The sequence below is a fragment of the Papaver somniferum genome, unplaced genomic scaffold (assembly GCF_003573695.1).
Source record: "Papaver somniferum cultivar HN1 unplaced genomic scaffold, ASM357369v1 unplaced-scaffold_135, whole genome shotgun sequence".
NCBI classification, from domain to species: domain Eukaryota; kingdom Viridiplantae; phylum Streptophyta; class Magnoliopsida; order Ranunculales; family Papaveraceae; genus Papaver; species Papaver somniferum.
In genome coordinates this window covers 9,719,724-9,742,776 of record NW_020622713.1, presented here as the reverse complement: position 1 = coordinate 9,742,776, position 23,053 = coordinate 9,719,724, and the positions used below count along the sequence as shown (strand labels likewise).

The window sequence follows — 23,053 nt, the reverse complement described above, 5'->3', positions numbered from 1 at the left end:
CTCTTACTCTAAACTCTAGCTCTCACTCTTACTACTTACTCACTCACTTGAGTTGTGGATTGTTGTTGGATAATCAAAATGAACCCATTGATTGCCTATTTATAGGATCAATGGAACACTCTAGAAATAAAACATTCTAGAGAACACTTGATCAATCTAAGATTAGTCTAGAGATTGAATATTCTAGACCATGACCAAGGGACCTAGAGACATGGAATATTCTAGAGTCTACAATTGAATTTCTAACTAAAAAGAGAAGAGTCTAGATATCTCTAGACTGGGCCCAATCAATGGAGATAAGCCCATGGGTGTTTTAGCTAATCTAGACCATCACAAATTATCTAATATCTTTAACACCCCCTCTTAATTTGTGATGTTAAGCTTTTCTCTAAAATGGTTGAACTTATCCGCCGTGACTGCTTTTGTGAATATGTCCGCATTTTGTTCTTGTGTTGGACAAAATTGGAGCTCAATTTCCTTGTTTTCTACCATCCCTCTGATGAAGTGGTGTCGTAGCTCTATATGCTTCGTTCGTCCGTGGAAGACTGGATTTTTTGTCATAGCAATTGTAGACATATTGTCACAGTAGATAGTCGTCGGCTGATTTTGCCTTTGTTGTATGTCGGCCATTAATCTTCTCAACCATACTGCTTCACATGCTGCACTTGTTGATGCTATGTACTCTGCTTCGGCTGACGATAGTGCCACCGTACTTTGTTTTTTGGAACTCCAAGAGATAACTTTTGTTCCCATACAGAAAACATAGCCTGATGTGCTCTTTCGGTCTTCAATAGAACCTGCCCAATCGTTATCTGTGAAGCCAATTAAATCATTATCTTTTTCTCTTGTATACTTGATGCCAAAATTCTTTGTTCCCTTGATATATCGAAGAATTCTTTTTGCGACGGCGTAGTGTAACTTGCTTGGCTCGCTCATAAATCGAGAAACAATGCTGGTTGCATTGACGATGTCTGGCCTTGTATTTGTTAAGTAGATCAGTGAGCCGACTAGACTTCTGAATAAGGTTGGATCTACTTTTGGCGCTCCATCATTTTTTATCAACTTCTCATTAGTACCCATTGGAGTTGAAATTGGTTTGCAATCCATCATGTTGAACCTTTTCAGTAAGTCTTCCGCATATTTTTCTTGAGAAATGAATATTTCTTCTGGAGATTGTTTTACTTGAATCCCAAGAAAATATCGCATAAGTCCTAAGTCTGTCATCTCATATTCTTTCATCATCTCCTTCTTAAAATTTTCTGCCATCTCTTGTTTTGTGCTGGCATAAATTAAATCATCAACGTAGAGACAGACAATTAGGAAATCCGTACCTTGTTTTTTAATGTAGAGGGATGGCTCACTTGGACTTTTCTGAAATCCATTATCTCGGAAATACTTGTCGATTTTGCTGTTCCATGCACGCGGTGCTTGCTTAAGACCGTATAGTGCTTTGCGGAGACGATATACCATTTTTTCTTTTCCTTTTCGGATATATCCTTGAGGTTGTTCAACGTACACCTGTTCTTCAAGTTCTCCGTTTAGGAACGCCGACTTTACGTCCAATTGGTAGACTTTCATTTTGAGTTGAGCTGCCAAAGCTAACACCATCCGGATTGTTTCCATGCGAGCGACTGGGGCGAATGTCTCGTTGTAGTCAATTCCTGGTTGCTGGGAATATCCTTTTGCAACTAGCCTTGCTTTGTGCTTTTGAATTGACCCATCTTCATTATATTTTGTCTTGTAGACCCATTTCAGACCAATTATTTCTTTGTCAATTGGCTGATTAACGAGCTCCCATGTCTTATTTTTCTCGATTACTCGCATTTCTTCGTCCATGGCGTTTCTCCATTTTTCTTCTTTTGCCGCTTCCTCATATTTTTGAGGTTCTAGTGCTATAAATGCACAATTAGATATACCATAAATATCTCTTAGGGAACGCACCTTTCTAGGTGGGGCACTTGCTTCAGATGAAGTTGGACTTTGTTGTGTTGGACTAGGAGATCTCGGGCTTGCTGGTGGAGTAATTTCTTCTTGATGTGGCTGATCTGGCTCTTCTTCGATGACTAGTGGAGACTCGTGGTTATCTGGTTCATCATTCCAATCCCAAGCTTTGAATTCATCAAAGATAACGTCTCTTGATATTACCAGTTCATTTGTATCTGGCTTTAGAAGTCTATAGGCTTTAGACTCCTCGCTATATCCGATGAATATTAGCTTTTCTCCTTTTTTATCAAACTTTTCTCTGTGTTGAGATGGAATATGTGAATATGCAACGCAACCAAAAATTCTGAAGGAAGTTACCTCGGGCTTTTTCTTATGCCACGCCTCGTATGGAGTTTTGTTGTGAACCGCTTTTGTTGGCGAGCGATTAAGGATGTAGACTGCTGTGTTGACTGCTTCTTCCCAGTAGGTGTTGGGTAGCTTCCTTGCTTTTAGCATACTGCGAGCCATTTCCACGATCGTACGATTTTTCCTTTCCGCGACGCCGTTTTGTTGTGGAGTGTATCGGACAGTGAACTCCTTTTTAATTCCTTTTTCTTTGCAGTAGTTGATAAACTCTTTCGAAGTAAATTCTCCACCACGGTCTGTACGGAAAACCTTCAATTGATGGCCACTTTGCTTCTCTGCCAGTGCCTTGAATTCTAGAAATTTAGTGAATGCCTCGGACTTTTGCTCGAGAATGTACACCCACATCATCCTGGTATAATCGTCCACGAATAAGAGAAAATATCTTCTGTTGTTGAGTGAAGTTGTTCTTGTCGGACCGCAGATATCAGCGTGCACCAATTCGAGGGACCTTCTTGCTCTCCACGATGTCTTCGTAAATGGAAGTCTATGAAACTTCCCTGGAATACAACCTTCACATACTTTATCTCCACCGTCGATATTGGGAAGACCAATTACCATGCCTTTTGATTTTAGAACCTTTAAGGATCTGTAGTTGAGATGCCCGTATCTCAAATGCCATAGCTTTCCTTCGTCAATATGGTTGGTACTCATTGCACAATTTTCAATTGATGACATAGATAGGGGAAAGACAAAATTTCCTGACATTTTTACTTTTGCCACCAATTGATTATTAATTTTATCATAAATTGTGCATTCTCCGTCTTCGAAATGTAGTGAGTACCCTTTTCTTATAAGTTGTCCAACACTTAATAAATTTTGAGCTAGGCCAGGAACATAAAGAACATCAGATATGTATCGAGTTTTACCTGACCTTGTACGTACGGATATGACTCCTCTTCCTTCAACATTCTGGAACTTTCCATCTCCAAGTTTGACTGGCGGAATCTCTTGTTCCTCCAATTTTACGAAATATTCTTTGTTTCCTGTCATATGGCTGCTGCATCCGCTGTCGAAGTACCATATACCTTGCGATTCTTGTTGCGAGGTGAGGCAGGAATAGAATACTTGATTCTGAGAATTGTTTTTCTCGGAATAGTTTGCTTCATTAAGCCAACAATCTTTCTCCATGTGATTTAATTTATCACACTTGGTGCACTTATACTTGCAATCTTCAGTTGCATGTCCAAACTTTTTGCAAACATTGCATCGGAGATTTGAGGAGTTATTTTTTCCGTACCTTTGATTGTTGTTTCTATAACCTCCTTTTCCTTTTCCACGTCCGCGGTAGAAATTTCTGGGTCCTTGATTTGACGTCGACCCTTTCTCGTACTGCGAGTTGGATGACGATCCCCCTCTAGAGCTTTCTTTTTTGGCTTATGTATTTTTCTTCTCACTGAAATTTATTTTTGATTGAAATTCCTGCTCCAATGGTTGCTCCGCGAACCTATTTATCCTTTTCTCGTGCGCCTCGAGTGAACCCATTAATTCATGTACCGAGAGAGTCGATAAATTTTTTGATTCTTCAATGGCAGCGACGATATGATCAAATTTGAATGGTAAGCTTCTTAATATCTTTTCTACCACTCTTTTATTTTCAATGGTATCTCCATAACTACTGATTTGATTTACTATGCCAGTAACTCTTGAGAAGAAGTTCTGGATAGTTTCATTTTCTTTCATAAGTAAATTATCAAAATCTCGCCATAAATTTTGTAGTTTAATGGAGATTACCTTTTCTGATCCTTGGAATGCTACTTTGAGAATATTCCAGGCCTCCTGTGAAGTTTTCGCCACCGAAATTCGAGGAAAAATAGCTTTGCTTACGCCCTGTTGTAGAAACAGTAATGCTTTAGCATCTTTCTTCTTATTTTCCTTATACTCCTTTTTCTCTGCGTCCGTCCATGACGACAGAGTTTCTGCCGACTCTGGTACTTTATAACCTTCTTCTATAAAATCCCATAGGTCTTGTGAAATGAATAGTGTCTTCATTTGTAGACTCCAATAATCGTAACTCTCACCATCAAAAATTGGAATTAGACTTTGGGCATAGTTGAAACCTTGAATATTTTGGTTAATTGCCATGAGTAGAGTTTTAGGATTACTGGGTTAGGTTTGCTCTGATACCAAATTTGTTGGCGCAATGCGGAAATGTGATGGGTTTATGGAAATGAATTTAGGAAGAGAGGTTGGTTAATTGAAAGGTGAAGCTTATATTAATATGAAAATGAAAATATTACAAGAGGCTTGTGTAGCAACTTTGGCTTACACTAGTTATTTACAAAGAGGCACTTTGACTCTTACTCTAAACTCTAGCTCTCACTCTTACTACTTACTCACTCACTTGAGTTGTGGATTGTTGTTGGATAATCAAAATGAACCCATTGATTGCCTATTTATAGGATCAATGGAACACTCTAGAAATAAAACATTCTAGAGAACACTTGATCAATCTAAGATTAGTCTAGAGATTGAATATTCTAGATCATGACCAAGGGACCTAGAGACATGGAATATTCTAGAGTCTACAATTGAATTTCTAACTAAAAATGAGAAGAGTCTAGATATCTCTAGACTGGGCCCAATCAATGGAGATAAGCCCATGGGTGTTTTAGCTAATCTAGACCATCACAAATTATCTAATATCTTTAACACAATGGAGTTCGCTTATAAAAGTACACTGGATCAAAATTCCATGACAAATAAAGATAAGAAATTAACATCTTGAGAGAAGAAATCATCATGCTGCTTGTTGTTGGTGGTAGTGATGCTGCTATTAAACCACCACCACGGCTTGATTCTACCATGATTTTGTTGCTTTTAGGGTTTCTTTGATTTCTTTCTTTCATTCTGTACACAGACGGCGGAGGAGGAGGCATGGTTTGGATGGAGGCTGGCACTACGGTAGAAGAAGAAAACAATAGTATATAAAGGGTTATAGATCTGCCCAATCAATCTTGGATGGAGGCGCAAATAATAAATAAATAATAAATAAATGGATATCTCTTTGGTTAGGTAAATGAATCACAACATTCTTAAAAAAGATGGGTTAAATTTAGAGATTTTGATGCAGTACAGATAATTTCAAGCAACTGAGTGATGAAAGCATTAGACTATCTCATAAGATAACAAATTTCATCTCCAAGATACATATAACTATCTGTGCCATGTTATTCCTGTTTATGTTATTTTCTAATTCCAATTTCAGAGAGAAATTACATAAAAGAAAATTGAAACTACAAAAGTTAGAATCAAATCAGATTGGGATGAGGGTGTGCTGCGAAATTGAATGAAAAGAGAAAAAAGATACTCGTTCCACCTGAAAAGATGTTTCGCAGGATAAAAATTTATAACTTTGAGAGGGAAGATCATCATGCTGATATTTTGTGGATGTATCTGTATCATCTACAGATCTTTTGCATCGAAGGCGGCTAGGGTTTGGGTTTCTTACTTTCATTCTCTCTACACAGACCAGACCATAAGAGGGAGGCACAAGTAATATAACACGACCCAGAAAGCTATACAACTACTTATAACTTAGCTAGGGTTGCACAACTGGCCGTTTGTTTTAGGAATGAGTTCATGTTATTGATCTAACGGCTATTCTATGTATTGTGCCCTAGAGACATTTTTGGAGAGTTTTTGGATTATCAGACATTAGGTGACATACAACATTCCCCACCCATTGGTGATGCTATATGATCATCTATTTTATGCATCTAACACTTGAATTTGTCGAGTTAAAACTTAAAAGACCACAATAAGATGGAAATAAATTTCAATTACAGGCAGATACATTATCATCGAACTTAAAAATGTCTCGAGAAAGTTAATTGGTCATTCATTTTTCTGGATAGTCACAAGGGAGGCTTATTTATTAGTTAGTTGGTCTTGAGGCTTTTTAAGTTCATTGAGAAGGCTGGTAAATCCACCCCTGTTAGTTTTTTTTGTAGGACAATTTCCCATTGGATTTAAGGTGTATTTTTTCAATGCTCTTTTCTAGATTTTGTTATTGGAGGTAGGTGATGCAAGAACGATTACAACTAGAAGAATGGAGGACCGATATAACTTCCGTAAGTGCTCGTACAGAGTTCAGAGTCTGGTAGTCACAGCCTGGGTTTGGTCTATTATAGCTACAACTTTGGCATCAAATAATTTGTACTTTAGCCTTCACATCAAAAATTTTACTTGCCGACTGATTTTGAAACTTATCAAAGGTTAAAATTATATTTCCACCATTTAGACTTCATTTAAATTTGTGGTTCGTCACTCAAAACTTGCAAATGAAAGCTAAACCATATTACTTTCTGTTCGATCCATGCATTACGTTACTTGAGTATTGTATCCCATGGTGTTAATCGAAGGTTCATTTCCCAAGTCAGTCAGTCGACCATTCCTAAGCAACTTGAATGTTAAGTAGGGGAAAAATTGGAGTCATACTGATTGAATTTGATTACGATGCCATTTGGTGATGCATTAGAATTTGGTGTTATATCATACATACACTGGACAATTGTGAATTTGACTCATTTGCTGTGAAGCTTACGTATGACTTCAGAGATATACAATACAAATTCAAACAAGACTACTGGTGCTGCACATGCATGGAAAAACAAGGTCATCCCCTGGACTGAATCTCACCATCATTTCATCTAAATACGATTTTCTAAGTAACAAAAAAAATTAGGAGATAGGTTACTGACCGGCCGGCATCTGTTATGGTATTGTGTTTTGTCTAGAGGATCAATTTGTATGCTTTCTAAGCAAAAATTTGTGACAACATTTTACATGTGAATCACATAGACTGATTTAAGTTATGGTAAATCCAGAACCACATCATACATAACATGGGGCTGGGTTTATTTTCATGGGGATTAATTACATCAATTCGAACAGTTAAGAAAATAATCTGCCTACTATTACTCAAAATTGTGTCCCCCGGTCGATTCCACGGGATTTTCATCCCGGTGGATCTATCTAAAGTGATCGTTGTTGATTATCTGTCGCCTACTATTACTCAAAATTGTCGGATCCTCTAACCGGATGGAATATGGGAAGCTGGAAGGGGACACATATCATTGGGGACATGGAGGGATAGAGAAGAAGGGGACGGGGATCTAGAGCCGAGGCCAACCATACAATAGATGTCGGTATACAATATTGGAAGTCTAATCGGTCGGTACAGATGTCCCTACTCTGTTTGTGAAATATCCCGACATGCTAGACCGCTTTACACCGAATAGTTGTTGCAACATCTAGGGTTTCGATTTCTACTATAAATCATCTCATTCTAATCCTCTCTCTCCCTGCTGCAATTTGGGAATAGTCTCAGAAGAACCCTAATAGTCTGTCTGTCTGTTGGAATTCACAGAGTTTGGTTGAAGAAATCACAAAGATGATGAGATCGCAGATGGAGGCAATTATCTTTCAGCACGAGACACCGGAACAGAGGGAGAATCGATTGAAAGAAGCTGAAGCAAGAAAGGTTGAGACGCGTAAGAGGGTAATAGAGGCGTTGAAGAGGAGGAGGGAAGAGTTTGACCAGCAGATGGAGGAGAGTATCAAAAAGGCGCGTGAAGAGATGACGATGGGGATCCCAGAAACTGGGTACTGGGAGCATCCGCATAAGGTTTGGTTGAGAAAGCACGAGGAGCGTTGTCAGGAGTTGGTCGCACAGGGGCACATCAGGATGCCCGATGTCGTGATTCCCGGGTTTGATGGTCCTAGCTCTCGGGTGGAGAGGATCCATCCCGGTACTGAGGTGGAGAAAATGATTAGGAAGACATCTGGGATCTGTTTTGAAGATTGAAGAAGAAGAAGAAGAAGAAGAGATGTTAATCATCGTTAATTAGTTATTACTAGTATTAAGTAATTTGCTATGTAATGTAATTAAGGTCTGTTTAGGGTTATTGGGTACTCTAGTATTAAGTAATTTGTTATTTTCCAGTATGGACCTGCCTTGGTGTTGAATCTTATATTACTGTCTGAGAAATTTTCAGTGTTACTTTTTTCACTGTTGGATGAAATTTTCATTAAGCCAGACATGCAGCTATGTCTCACTGAGTAGTCTGAGAAAGAAATTTAGATGATATTGAATTTTAAACTTGAAAAGAATCATGATCCGAGACAGACATTTGCATTCTTTACAGGAAAAAAATTAAAGAAATTCCATTAATTGATACTTCTAAACCTGTAACTAATCTTCTCTACACACTGAGATCTAAATATTAATTGCATCGGGCAAGTGCCTAAGCCTGCAAATACAAAGAAAAGAATCATAATTAAGAACACACAAAAAAAAAGGAAGCATTGTTCAATGGCTGAGTAGACTATAAAAGAAACATATATACCTTCTCACTTGATTCTAAGATATTCCTGTAATCCAAATTCCAGTCTGGCGTGCGGCAAGGCACCAGAATTCATCATATTTTAAAAGCTGAGATGCAAATTGCAGAACACAGTACAGAAAAGAAAACCTCTGCGGCAACATCTTTACCTTACCCAGCTCTTGAATGAACGTCGCCTTCCACAATAAAGTGGGCTTGGCATCTCCTACGCTCTCACTTTGTATGGAGGAGGTATCTTGAGGGTTTTCAGAAAGAGGAGGTGCAACGAGAAAATTCATTGCTGCATGTAGTGACTTCTTTCCTAGGATGACATTGTCGCATAAAGTTGAAAGATACAAAACGGACCTATGTAGCAACACTACGGAATTCAAGCTTAAATTCCCTACTACATAGCAATGACTATAAAATCTTAATGGAGAGGGATAGGTAAAAACTTACATGCCTGATGGGCAAACAGATAAACCGCTACCTAACTGGAGACCTCTAATTGAAGACACCTGTTCAGAACACAGAGCTGGAAAGAGACATACGTAAATGATTAACTTCATCTCAGCATGATAACAAATATAATACAGAGGGAGAAAAGCTTACATACATCTAAAGAACAAAAAGCTGTGAGGGACTGGATCAAGGGCTTAATCAAAATACTCCATGTCAAAGAAGGGAGCTTAATTATTCTACAATATGTACATGTTGAACCAAAAATACAAAAACCAAGGAAGCATTGTTCAATGGCTGAGTAGACTCTAAAAGAAACATACCTTGTCACTTGATTCTAAGACATTCCTGTAATCCAAATTCCCGTCTGGCGTGGGGCAAGAGGTGATGCCTCCTCCTGATAAAGCCTGCAATATTGAAACTGAACTCTCAAAGTCAGGAAGGCACCAGAACCCATCAATTTGTACTCGTTTGACAGAAAGCGCAGGTTGCCAAGTAATACAATCACTCACGGAGGATTGTTCCCTGCAGAAACAATGGAAATAGTGAATCCTTCGGTAGACACGTCCCAGTGTATTTATTGATGCTTACTACAAATTGCAACATGGGCACACAAGAGTCTAAAAGGTCCAATTCAGTTTGCTTCAATTGGTTTATACCTGAAATATAATTCTTTTTCATCAAAAGAATTTCTCGATGTTAATTCTTTACCAGTTACCAGTGGTATAGCATTTTACCAAAAGTCAATTTTTTTGAGAACCGAACGGCAAGCGGATCACACTTGCGTATAGACTACGTCGGTTTATTACTCCTATGGAGCATAAATTTTGTAACAAAACGGCAAGTCAGCAGGCGCATCGCGCATGCATGCTATACTAGTTATTATAAATGAAATTCAATAATACCTTACTGGTGTGACAATATCCAATACTTTTGCTGCCGCAGGGATGTGGGATGAGAAGATGGCAGCGAGAGACCGGGTCAAGCAACGAAGGAATCCTGGTTGCAGTTCCATAGAGGTTGACTGTGAAGTGCATGAATTTGTTGTCCAAGATAAGAAGCATCCTAAATGTAATGCCATTTACAAAGTTCTCGAATGTATTATGAAGAACATGAAAAATGATGGCTACGGAACCTCCGTTTGAACTATAAAAAAAGATTGGATTCTACAGTCAAAACTATTATCTCTTGTCAAAAACCCTTCTCCGGGGACAAAACTAACAAATCGGGACAAAACTACAGGAACTTCTTCCTCTCAAAGAAGTTCTTCAAATGCCATACCTGCAAGCCTGCTACTGATAAGCAGACCAATAGTGACAAGAAACCTAACCACGCCATTTTAGAATTGATTGCTCGATTGATGCCTTGCATTTCTTCCTCCCTGAAACACGCAAAAGTAAATGGGTCTCAGAATGTAATGAAACAAGTAAAGCAAAACAAAGTAGTTCATTCTATCCCTAGGAAAATAAATCATATGGATTGTATATCGTTCACGGAGATAAATCATTTCGTCATGAACTGATCTGACCACGTCTTCTAGCTTCCTCAGCTCCATTTCCATGAACTGTACAAAAAAAGTGTAAACGGTTATAAACACGAGCATGGCAAAGTTCCCTTATAGTTTGTTGAACTAAAAACGAGACTCTAAATAGCAACGAAAAGAGCTAAACTCGCTATTCCATCTTTAGTCTTGATGAGGTTCTTACAAAGCTCCGGTTTCTCCTGATCATAAGCCGCCATTGCTATCGCACATAGAATCATCCTGAAACGGTGGTCATGATGAATTTTAGTTTCCAAATCAAAGAAAATTAAGGTAGGCAATCACGTGCAAGGAACTATTTCTTCCAGTGTTCAAGATCTTTTTCAACTTGTCTGATAGACTCCAAATTTTGAATAGTAGTACATTGACTATTCAAAATTTGTAATTGATTTCAATATTACCAAAATGAGTGGCATTCCAATCACAAAGAGCAAATTTAACATTCCTTAAGATATTAGTGAATTGAAAAGCATGTGAACCTCTAATGTTAGTTTAATAGGATTCTTTATGACCTCATGAGAGGTAGGATCCCTGAACCAGCATTTGAAATATCTGCAAGGCCTTTTACCTTGATGACTATCAGAATCAGTGCAAGATAATAGGTATATGGTCTGAACCGATAGTATTTATATGGATAAGCTTAGAATGCTCATAGTGTTGTAACCATAAGCCATTTACTAAAGCTCTATCTATCCAGTCTGGCTTGAATCAAATCATTACCAGACTGCCTATTAGACCATGTATATTTAGATCCAACAAACCCTAAGTCAGACAATTGTTGTATCCTGGAAATTCCGTAGTGGTAGGGTTGGATATGTGGATGTTTCATAATAATTCATAGTGATACTTAGATCCCCATTGAGCAACCATGGGGTGTTAGCCCTACTACCAATTTCTCCAATGTAGTTCCACTGTTGTAACCTTTCTCATCACGGTATGTGGAACCATAAAGAAAGGTTACTAAGAACTCAGGTTTACTAGGGTCAGCAGACAACCATAGCATTGACCATTTTATCAGTATTTTGAATAATTTCAAAATTAAAACCAGATTTCCCCAAGGGAGCAATTCCACCTGAGATACCAGCTGATGGATAGACCCAATTATTAGGGTAGCTGTATCTTCTCATGTATTGTTTCATTTTTGGGAAATCATTTTTAGTTTCACATAAAAAAAAATAATGTCAGGATTTTGACTTTTAATAAGGTTTGATAGACTAGTTCTGGTATTTGGGTTGCCAAATCCCTGGCAGTTCCACGACAAAATCCTCATTGTAAGACACAGAGGATGAGCAGAATGTTGCTCAATTTTAACACCAAACCAATCTACAACTCTTAACAGAAGAATACTATAGTTAGAGCAATTATTAAGACTATGCACACAATGGGAACTAGCTCTATAATAAGAGACCCAAAGCAAGCAATTCAAGACATTCCAGCTAACAGGGGTATATAACAGTACTGAACCAAATAATCAGTAATTCCACAAATCACAAGAATAATAGATTCAATATAATGTCAGCACAGGCTATGTGGGGTGTTATCAAACAATAATTGGGGGAAATTGAAATTAGCACAGGGATGATAGTCTTAGCAGTAGTAATAAGAGTATCAGGTTTAGTTAAATCACAGAAAATCAAGACTGAAACAGATAAATAGTGCAAATTAGAATTTTTGGAAACCCTAAAATTTGAAGACTGACCCAATTTGCTGCAACCCCAAGCATGTTGATTGTATGATTATCATTTGCAGTGAGTTGATGATCCAATCCATTCCTCTCCACCTCTTCCATCTGATTCTCAGCCGATTCTTCCGTCTCTTCGATATGGTTTGTGAAGTTGTGAGTGGTTTTGAGTAGGGTCGAAAACCCTTCAGTTCTTCTCTATCCTGTTATCTTTGTGACTTATCGTTCGATGGAGATGTTACGCGTGTCATTTGCATTCTATCGTGGACCCGAAATGGACTGCTCGGATTAGTCGATTAGATGCAATGCCACATTTTGGGGTGCAAACTTCAGTTTACTGCGCAGCAAGTAATTTTGTTTTGACTTTGGGAGCTCATAAAGGATTTCTGACACGCATGGTGGAGGTCTGGAAATCAAACGCTGCTAATGGGGGCACCCGAAGCAAGGGTACCGTTTCATATGAGAGAAAAGAGTTGTTGCTACATCAGCAAGAAGGGAACGATCAAATTCCCCGGTGTTCCAGAAATTCATGATGTATTAGTATACTTTAAAGGTATGACTGCTAATCTTCTTTCTATTAGACAAACCCTGCAAAATCAAATTCCCAAAGACAATGACTTACTATTAAACCCCGAACCCGGAACCCCGAACCCCGAACGGTAAGGATGGTTGATGAGCTAGACTTCCATGCAGTAAATTCATGTTCGAATCTCCCTTCTAATCTCATTTTTTCCAACATTCTATATTTTTACTTAAACAACACTTATAAGTGTTGTTATACGTTTTTATTAAAAAAAAGAAAAAAAAAACAAAACTTGTGAACTGTAAGGATAGTTGATGTGCCAGACTTCCATGCAGTAGGTTCATGTTCGAATCTCCCCTCTAACACTATTTTTCATCATCATATTTTGGTGTTCTTCAACAACTCTTGTGAAAATTGTGATAGGTTTAGTCACTACCTTTATGGAACAGAGTTGTTATAGCTAAATGTCGTCACAACGTTTTTGCTTAAGGAGTTGTTGTTTGTTTTCTTAGGCAACCCCTTGTTTCCTAAGGGTTGGCAGTGATGATATACGACAACTCTTCCTTTGAAACCAGTTGTAAAACATATGACTTTCTACGATGTTTTAGCGAAGAGTTGTAAATCTCCAGTTGTAGATGTATATTTTTCCCGTAGTGTTGGCTATTAAGGTACCACCAATTATTTTCATACCTTCAATATAAGCACAGTACAATGTGATATAAGCTTATTCATCACCAACTTTACTCTAGAAGCTAAAACCTTCAAAATAATCTCTTACATACACTATTAGCAAACATATAGACCTATAATCCTTCACTGTTTTGATATAACCTTTTTTTCCGGATACCTGGGAGATGCAATTAGAATTTTGTCTAGCATCAATAGACCCTGTAACACCAAATTCCTGAATACTTCAATATAATACTCCCTCCGTTCTTTTTTAATAGGCCAGTTTCTATAAATAAAAGTTTCAAAAAAATAAGCCAGTTTCCTAATTGGGAAAGTCAAATGTTATTTTAATTTTTGGGACCACTTTTCTCTTAACTTCTTTTGATGACAAGTGTCATGTGGACCACTTCACTTTACTTCTTTTGCTAACAAGTGTCATGGGGACCATTTCACTTCACTTCTTTTATTGACAAGTGTCATGAGGACCACTTTCAATGATTAGTTCTCTTAATTTCCTTAAATTTCGCTAAAAACAAAACTGGCCTATTAAAAAAGAACGGAGGGAGTACTATTGAGTTAAGACATGCACCTACTAGAGGATTTTCGTAGATTAATACATCAATTGAGAAAATGCAAATTGGTTTCTCAAGGTATGGTAGAAGAGTGCCATCCCATTTCAAACGAAATTCTGAGACAGAAAACTTAATGGAAATTGGTATGATAGATGGATGTGTGCTTTCATTCCTATACTGTATGCGTTTTTCTAGTGTTGGCTTTGTTGGAAACCCTTTTGCCATTATATTTTGTCAAACATTATGGGTTGATATTTAGTAAATTGTTGGGCCTGCTGAGGATCGGACGCGAAAGAACAAGAGAGAAGTTTGTATATTCTATTTTTTCACCAACAAATTGCTTACCGAACCGGATGTAAGTGTCACACTAGAAATCAGTATACTTTCTTTTCTTTTCTTTTCGCGTGTGAATAAACTTTTGTAGTGGTTACAACAGAAACAAACACAAATTCAAATCGGTGGAATTGCCAGTTAGTTCACATAGATATTAATGATTTGCCTTACAGTTATCCGATGCATTATAGTGATGGGGATTGAAGATTGATCCGACTCACGTTAACTCACAAAAAGGACCAAGGGTAAGCGAATTGCTAAAATACGCACCATTTATAACGTAAGAAATTCAGTTCAAGAATTCAAGTAATAATGTGCTGACGTGGTTGTAGTTTGATTCGTTGAGGAGAACAGAGAAATAACTCGCTTTGGTAGACCCGAAAGCGAAACAAAGATCAATGACAAAATGCATGGTGGTGGGGATTTTTCCTTAGGAAGCTTACAATGATTTGATTTAGAGTACGTGCGATGCATTATGGTGGTGGGTATTGACTGATGATCTTTACATATTTTTAGACATTTATTCCGCGAGAACTCCCTAGAAAAATCTCTGATTAGAAAAAAGTTCATACGCCTAACGTGAACTTTTATTTTTACCACTGTTATGTAGAGATTCTTACAGGTGGATCATATTTAACAATAGAAAAATCAAATCTTTACACATACTCCCGCATTTACATCGTATCATTTGATTTAACTTGTTTTATTTTTTTTGGTAAACTGCATTCAACAAAAAGAACTAAGAGGGCTTTACAAACCAGGGAGAAGGCCTTGGCCCCTTTCCCTTATCATCCTCCATCAGTGCATTATACAAAAAAGATGGAGGAATGAGTAATTATTCATTACATAACGCTTCATTAGCTGCTGTTTTAGCTAGGATATCAGCTGCTGCATTACCTTGTCCATACTTATGCACAAAAATTACATGATCAAGTTGCGATGCAAAAAATTTTACATTAGCCAAAATACAAAAAAATTGTTTTCACGAATTTGCAAAAGCTTATTTTCAAGTGGCTGCAGTGCAATTTAGAGAAGACTTGGCCCTGATGTTTCTATGCAAACATACAATAACATTCGTAGAATAATGTTGTAGTGGTTAAATTCACGACAACTCAAATTCAAGGAAGATTATTTCATTTGGATCTTATGGAATAGTAGTTACTCAACTTTTACAGCCATTGTCTATCTAAGAAAATCAAATGTTTGAGTAAATTGTTCTCAAGAATAACCGGTCCGAATATTGCTATGTGGACATCCCACTAATAAACTTCATATTCACATCAATAAGGTCCTATTGTTTTTTGTTTGAAGAAAGATCTCCCGCTCCTATCAAAGCATCTTCTTGTAAAGATCCCAAAGAATAATAACATTCACAGACAAACAAGTGACTTCGAATTAAGCTGTAGAATTAATAATAAGTAAGATATATAAGTTATTGTGGTCTTTTTTACCCACATATATCTAATCCTTTTATAGAAGTAGAAACAACTCCTAGTGGTCATAAACACTCGATGGACAAGCACTTTGTTTGCATCAACCAAAAGCGCATGCATTCTTGTTATTAAGCCAATGCGACAGTATATACCCGATATGATACAATATGGACTACTATAAGCTGACCATAGAAGTATGTGGCGATGATTCAATTAGAGGAGTTAAGCATGTTGATAGGTACAATATAATTTCTTTAAAGTAATATCCAATAATATAATATTCTCGTTAAAATAATAAAATTTCCTGGTCCCTACTCGGGCTTTTAGTGCTAAACTAATAAATTCGATAAAATCATAAAATAATACATCTCAAAAGTACTCCTTAATGATTATTAGGTTTCAAATAATATATAAAATAATAATGCTACTCGATGAGAAAAGAGTCTATATCCTGAACAAATGTACTGCACCAGAGTACTTTAGATTCGAGAGATCAATCTGTACAATTATGGCGTAAACCAAGAAATGGCTGTATTACTCTTGCTTCGGTCACAAAATTAAGGAGAATGGTTGATCTTAGGGAGGGAAGTAGAGAAAGTGTTGAGATCATAATGATGAATTATGTAAGGTGTAGTTATTTATGACTTATCTCAGAAAGTGGAACTGGTTGCAAGATATGTAAGCTACAAATTCTGTGTATTCTCTGGATACATGTGTTAACTATAACTGTTTTTGTTCAATAGATAAAAGGTATTTATAGTGAGTCATAACAAACATCCTGATATCTTAGGAAGTAGAAGTATAGTTGAGTGATGGAGAAGTGAGGATCGTGTAAACTTGGTGAGAACAATGTCTCTATTGTGAAGGGAAGAATGGTCGGTTTTACATCTAATACTTCTCTACTTCCATCAAATGTCCGCCTTTCCTGACATTTTGTCACAATGGGAGTGTTGCACGTTTTACGCTGTAAACCACCCGAAAATACGCTGATGAACATCCCCCAGTTTGTGAGATGTTTGATGTCTCGAGTATTTTTGTAGAAAATATGGAGCAAGTTATATGAAGAATATAACAAGTCCTACATGGTGGTTGCTGAGTGTGTCTTGCTTGTAATACCTAATTATTTCGACCAATCACGCGCAAGCTAGGCGGAAGGTGATCCTAAATCACGACTAAAGTCGTATGAATGAGACTTGTCGTGAGTCGGTGCTCAAAAAATAACATATGGTGCTTTTAGAATAAATAAATTATTAAATTATTTATGAAATCGGTATTCATAAAATATCATTTGTAATCGATGCATTTAAAGTATCGCTTTTAAGTAAGCAGCTCAAAATATTCGATGCTTATGAAGCATCGTTGTATAGAGCCTGCTTCAATTAGATGCGGATTTCACGGTCTTGGTGAATTTCTTCATTTTTATCCAATAAATCAAAAATATCAGTGTCAGACTCGCATTCTGAATCAGAGTTTGAGTTCGTAGAAGTTTCTGTTGTGGAAGTTGAAATTTCAGTGCAAACTTCGGAAGTATGCGAATTGAACAACTGATATGATTTTTATTGTACGGAATCATCTGAATTCTGAAGCATCAAAAAAAGAGAGATGTTCCTCTGATCTTTTGCTTCTTCTCATAATATCCTTGATCTTTTCCAAAATCAATAACCTGCTAGGATCAATATGATTTGGACAACATTCATCATCCCAAGACAAGATAGGAGAATTACTTGTGTTGGTTACATCACTGAAAACGAAAGTTCTGACAGTGTTCTGATCACGGTCAAGAACTCTTAACTTTCCAATGATTGAGTTTCTGGAAAGTGTTTCAAGGTTATTTCCTTCAACGATGACATGTTTATTAGAATCGTATCTAGATGGCAACGATCTGAGAATTTTCATCACAATGTCCTTTTCAGGAATAATCTTACCTAATGCAAAAGACGCATTAACAATTTCATACACTTTGTGATTAAACTCATCAAAAGAATCTTCATCCGCCATACGAAGTTTTTCACAGTCAGAATTTTGGTTTTGAAGCCTAACTTCCTTTTCATAGGTATTCCCTTCAAATACGGTTTCTAAGATATCCAAAGCATCTTTAGACTGAGTGCACGTAGTCACATGGTGCTGAAGATATGGGGTAATGGCGTCTGATAGCATTTAAGCCTTCATAATTTTGCTTTGCCGCTAGAATCTCATTAGGCTCATACCTACACTACACAAAATTTAGTGATTAGCAACGGTAGCTGGTAGTTTCAAAGTGGTGTCGAAACAGTTCAACTCTGTTGCGAAAGTCGATGTTGCAATTTTTTTGCAACACTACATTGTCGTTGCAAATTTTCGCAACAGCTACACCGTCTATTGTAACCATGAGGGATTATAGCCATTAACAACATAAACCCATGATTGAAAATCACGTGCATGAAGAAAGGCACGCATAGAAATTATCCACCATAAGTAATTCGAGTCATTGAAGACTGACGGTACATTTATAGAGAGAACGTTTTTGTCCATAGAGACATATTGCTACAAACACAGACTTATGAGGTCTTTAACGTGTTTTCCTGCTCTGGTACCAATTAAAAAAACGGGGGTACAACAACCACACCCAATATTTCGTTCAACATTCTGTATGGACTAACTCTAATATAATTCCAAGAGAATCAACTAGACAGTCATACTCAATCAAGGAAAATATACCCAAGAGTTATATCTATGTTTCTCAATATAATCAGCAAATTAAACAGATAGGAATCCATGAGCCTAATTATTATGAAAAAAAACTTGAATGGTACGAAGAACAATGTTCAAGTGTCAATCAATCTAAATCAGCAACGAAAGGTTGGATTTACCAATCGATTGAACAACGCACAACCTATGATATTTCAATTATATATAAAATATAATGTGGAAAAGAAATAACATAAGCACCAGAAGTTTTTTTAATGAGGAAACTGCAAATGCAGAAAAAACCTGGGACCTAGTCAAGATTTGAACACCACACTGTATTAAGATGCTACAGACTCTAGCCTACTACAAGTTAACTTCAGACTGAAATATAATTGATCCCTAACCAAGTCTCACACCGATTAAGGTACAATCGCGTTCTTTACGCCTCTGAATTCCATCACGTTTATACGCACTTGATTCCCTGAGCTGATCTCACCCACAACTAAGAGTTGCTACGACCCAAAGTCGAAGACTTTATAAAAAATTTGTCTCCCACAAGAAAGTCTATTATGATAGATAAATTTTTATCCCATAGAAATACCTACGAAGTTTTTGTTCCGTCTTTTGATAAATCAAGGTGAACATCAACCAATTGATAATCCGGTCTTATATTCCCGAAGAACATCCTAGAAATATCAATCACCTCACAATAACTTAACTACATGGTAGTAGAAAAAGTTATTGTGGAATCACAAAGAATAAGACGGAGAGCTTTGTGATTAATTTTTATATCTTACCTATCAGAGATAAATCTCGAGCAAATCTTAGAGAAGATAGTACTCTATAAGATAGAAAAAGTAAGATCAAAACACGCAACTACAGAGAAAATAGTTGGGTCTGGGTTCAGAATCCCAATGAAGTCTTTAATTCGTTAACCTATAATGGTTTTAGGAAAAACCTAGGTTAAAGGAGAATCGACTCTAGTCGCAACTAGTATCACACAGGAGATGCGGGGATTAGGTATTCCAGTTGCTAGAGTTCTCCCTTATATAGTCTTCAAATAAGGGTTTGATAGCTTTGAAACAAAGCAATCAATATTCACCGTTAGCTGAAATCATGATTTAAGATTCAAGCTAAGTTTGCTTAAAACCAAAGCAATATCTCTCCACCGTTAGATGGTCTTAGATTATTACATGCAAATGAAATATACCTTCATTTAGATATGGGTAACCGTACCTAAATGTGTATATTGTGTTGTCTCAACCATAGTTAACCGAAGTTAAGTGGCATCAACTAAGGAACGATACTTCTGCCTCTGTGCTAGACCTGGAGAAAGTTTTCTGCACTAAGAAATTAAGTTGGGAACAAGAAAAATAGCCATACCACTTGTGGATATCCTATCAGACATGCCACTTGCCCAATCAACATTTGAATAAGCTTGCAATTGCAAAACTGAATCCCTCTTAAACTGTAAAACAAATGACAGTGTACCATGCAAATATCTTAAAATTATCTTAACATCTTACCAGTGTGCATTAGATGGATGTTGCATATGCTGACAAGCTTTGTTAACTGCAAGTTCAGTGTTAGGTCTACTGACTGTAGCATATTGATGAGCACCAACTGTGTTTCTATATAAAACATGATCCCAAAAAGGTGTGGAATCAACATCAGAAGCAGATGATAATATTGGAGTGGATGTTGGTTTAACAACATTCATCTTGGTCTTAATAATAAAATTATCAATATATTGCTCCTGAGATAATAAAAAACCTGCAGAGTTTCTGGTGGCCTGAATACCATAGAAAAAGTGAAGAGGACACAAGTCTTTAATAACAAATTCTTTGCTCATATCAGTAATAAGTGCATCAGTGCCTTAGAAGAACTCCCAATGACCAAAATATCATCTACATAAATGAGAATATAAAGAGCAGAATGATTGGGCACCAAGTAAAAGAGATAGGTATCTGTTTTGGATGGCAGAAAGCCATGAGAACATAAGAATTTACTCAATCTCTCAAACCAAGCCCTGGGTGCTTGTTTTAAACCATATAAAGATCTCTGAAGATTACACACATGATTAGGAATAATTTTATCTGCATATCCAGGTGGTTGAACCATAAACACTTCCTCAGATAAAGGGCCATGCAAAAATCCATTTTTCAGACCTAATTATCTTATCTGCCAGTTCTTGTAAATAGAAATACAAAGAATTATCCTTACAGTTGTAGACTTGACCACATGACTGAAAATGTCTTATAATCAATACCCTCTACCAGATTGTATCTTTTATCCACCAACCTGGCTTTATATCTCTCTATAGAACCATCAACTCTTATTTTTATCCTAAATATCTATTTACATCCAATGACATTTTGACCATCAGTAGCAAGGACTAACCTCCATGTGCCATTTTGAAGTAAAGCTGTAATTTCTTCATTCATTGCAGATCTCCATTTTGGATCCTTACAAGCCTCAATATAACAAGTAGGTAATGTAATTTCCTCATACAAAAATTGAACTTTAGAAGCAAAAATTCTAGGTTTGGGTTCTGAAATACCCGTTTTAACTCTAGTTTGCATTGGATTAGCATTAGTAACATGTGGAGAGACAATAACAAGTGGTGTAGAAGAAACTGGTAGTTGATGAGAATCACTTGAAACAGGTGCAGGTGTGAAGGATGATACATCAACATCATTAGAAATAAGCCTGGGTGCAGATGAAAAAGTACTGGCAGGTAATATGGAGGGTGTGATAGATATGATTGTTGAAGTACCAGAAGAATGAAACAATGTGGCATATGGAAATGTACTGTCATCAAACTTAACATCCCTAAAAATGATTATTTTATTGGTACTTGGATTAAAATACCTATATCCTTTGTGCATAAGACTATAAACAAGGAAGATGCACTTAAAAGATCTAGAATAAGATTAACCTATGTTGATGTGTTCATTGCATCCACTACCAACTATGAGTCCGGTTCAAACTCTACTCTCTCTAAATACAATTCCTTCGTCCATTGGGTTGCCTCCCATAAACCTTTGCATTCAACTTGTTCTGGACTCATTGCGTTTGTTAAGTAGATGAACTTTGATCCCAAGTGTGTACCTGCAAAATCGTGAATAATTAGACCAATGCCTCTTGTTTTATTAACATTAAGAAAAGATGCATAATAATTTATTTTAAATGTTCCACTAGAGGGGGAGCCAATGAAGATTAACACCTCTCTGTATAGCATGATACCTTATGGTAATTGATGGTTTATTCTCGAACTCTGCAATTTCCTTCTTAGACATTTCCAAGATGAATGTCTAGCTCTAAATATTTACACATCATAGTAAGCTTTTACTTAATTAAATTCACTTTTATATACTAAACAACCATTGTTAATTTTAATTAAATGTTATAAAATCTTAAATTATTCAAAACAAAATATATACTAATCAAAAATAAAAAGAATGAAATGCAATATGAAGGAAGAAGTCTTGTTTGTGTTGCCACATAGGAAACACACATAATGAGCATTGGAGAAGCTCTAATTGGCAAACCACATTTCATGGGATCAAAGGCGGAGCCAACGTGTAACAAGGGTGCGCAAGTGCGACCCCTTTATTTCAAAAGATCTACTAATACGCCTAATTTTCCAAGTCGAAAAGAAATTTTATGCCCTAGTTGCGTCTCATTAAATCCCAACTTAACGGAATTCCTTACAAATAAATAAAATAAAATAATAGATTCCATACATATCGAGACATCCTGGATTTTGTTTACTGCCCCCGTCCAGAAATCCTGGACTCACCGCTGAAGAGAGTGTTCCAAAGTTCTCCCCAGTCTGTTTCTAGTGATAAGCGATAACTATATTATAGTAGTTTACTTAATTACCCTTATGACAAAATAAGGAAAAAATCCATATTGCTTCTCCGATCTACAGAAAATAAAAATATCTCTGATTCTCTTCTATGAAAACAGTCCCCATTTTCTTTCTATTTCTAACACGAATATCATTATCATCTCCTCGAAATCAACTTTGATTACATCACAATAAACCAAATCCAAAACTAACTTACAAGAAAACCCCATTTCAAAAACCTAATGATGCGTTGTAGAAAGTGGAAAAAAAATCATTTTTCGGACTTGTGAAGGTTTGATTTAAGACCTGGTTTTAAATTTAACTAACAAATATATACGAGGTGATAATGATATGGAGAGAAACTGGAACTCCGAATTTCACTATTTTTCATATTCATGTGGATCAGACATTAATTCTAGTCATTTATAGCTCAAACAAAAGAAATTTTAACTCTAATTTTTTGCCAATGTAGATTTCATAAAATTTTAGTTATAGATTATAAGCATAGTGCTTCAAAAGTACCTAGGACTACGCATACTCCATAACTTTAATCTAAAACCTCTTCTTTGCAGAGATTTTTCATCGGGGAATAGTAAATTAACTAGGTAATTGGTACTTCACGTTTTTTATATGAGGGTCATTTTTGTCATC

At 36.7% G+C, this 23,053-nt stretch overlaps 1 long non-coding RNA gene across 4 annotated transcripts; it reads right to left on the bottom strand.

Annotated features, from left to right (window-relative positions):
• Nucleotides 1-8,418: 8,418 nt before the first annotated feature.
• Nucleotides 8,419-12,530, bottom strand: LOC113334127. 4 transcript variants are annotated; one of them, XR_003352519.1, is made up of 7 exons: nucleotides 12,371-12,530; nucleotides 10,838-10,893; nucleotides 10,037-10,695; nucleotides 9,644-9,656; nucleotides 9,455-9,552; nucleotides 8,697-9,207; nucleotides 8,419-8,600 (listed from the first exon to the last, which is right to left on the bottom strand). It is a non-coding gene; the product is annotated as an uncharacterized LOC113334127 (long non-coding RNA). The 4 variants fall into 4 exon arrangements; XR_003352517.1 differs by having other exon boundaries at nucleotides 9,455-9,656; nucleotides 10,037-10,277; nucleotides 10,413-10,695; XR_003352518.1 differs by having other exon boundaries at nucleotides 9,455-9,656; nucleotides 10,037-10,512; nucleotides 10,660-10,695.
• Nucleotides 12,531-23,053: the final 10,523 nt, after the last annotated feature.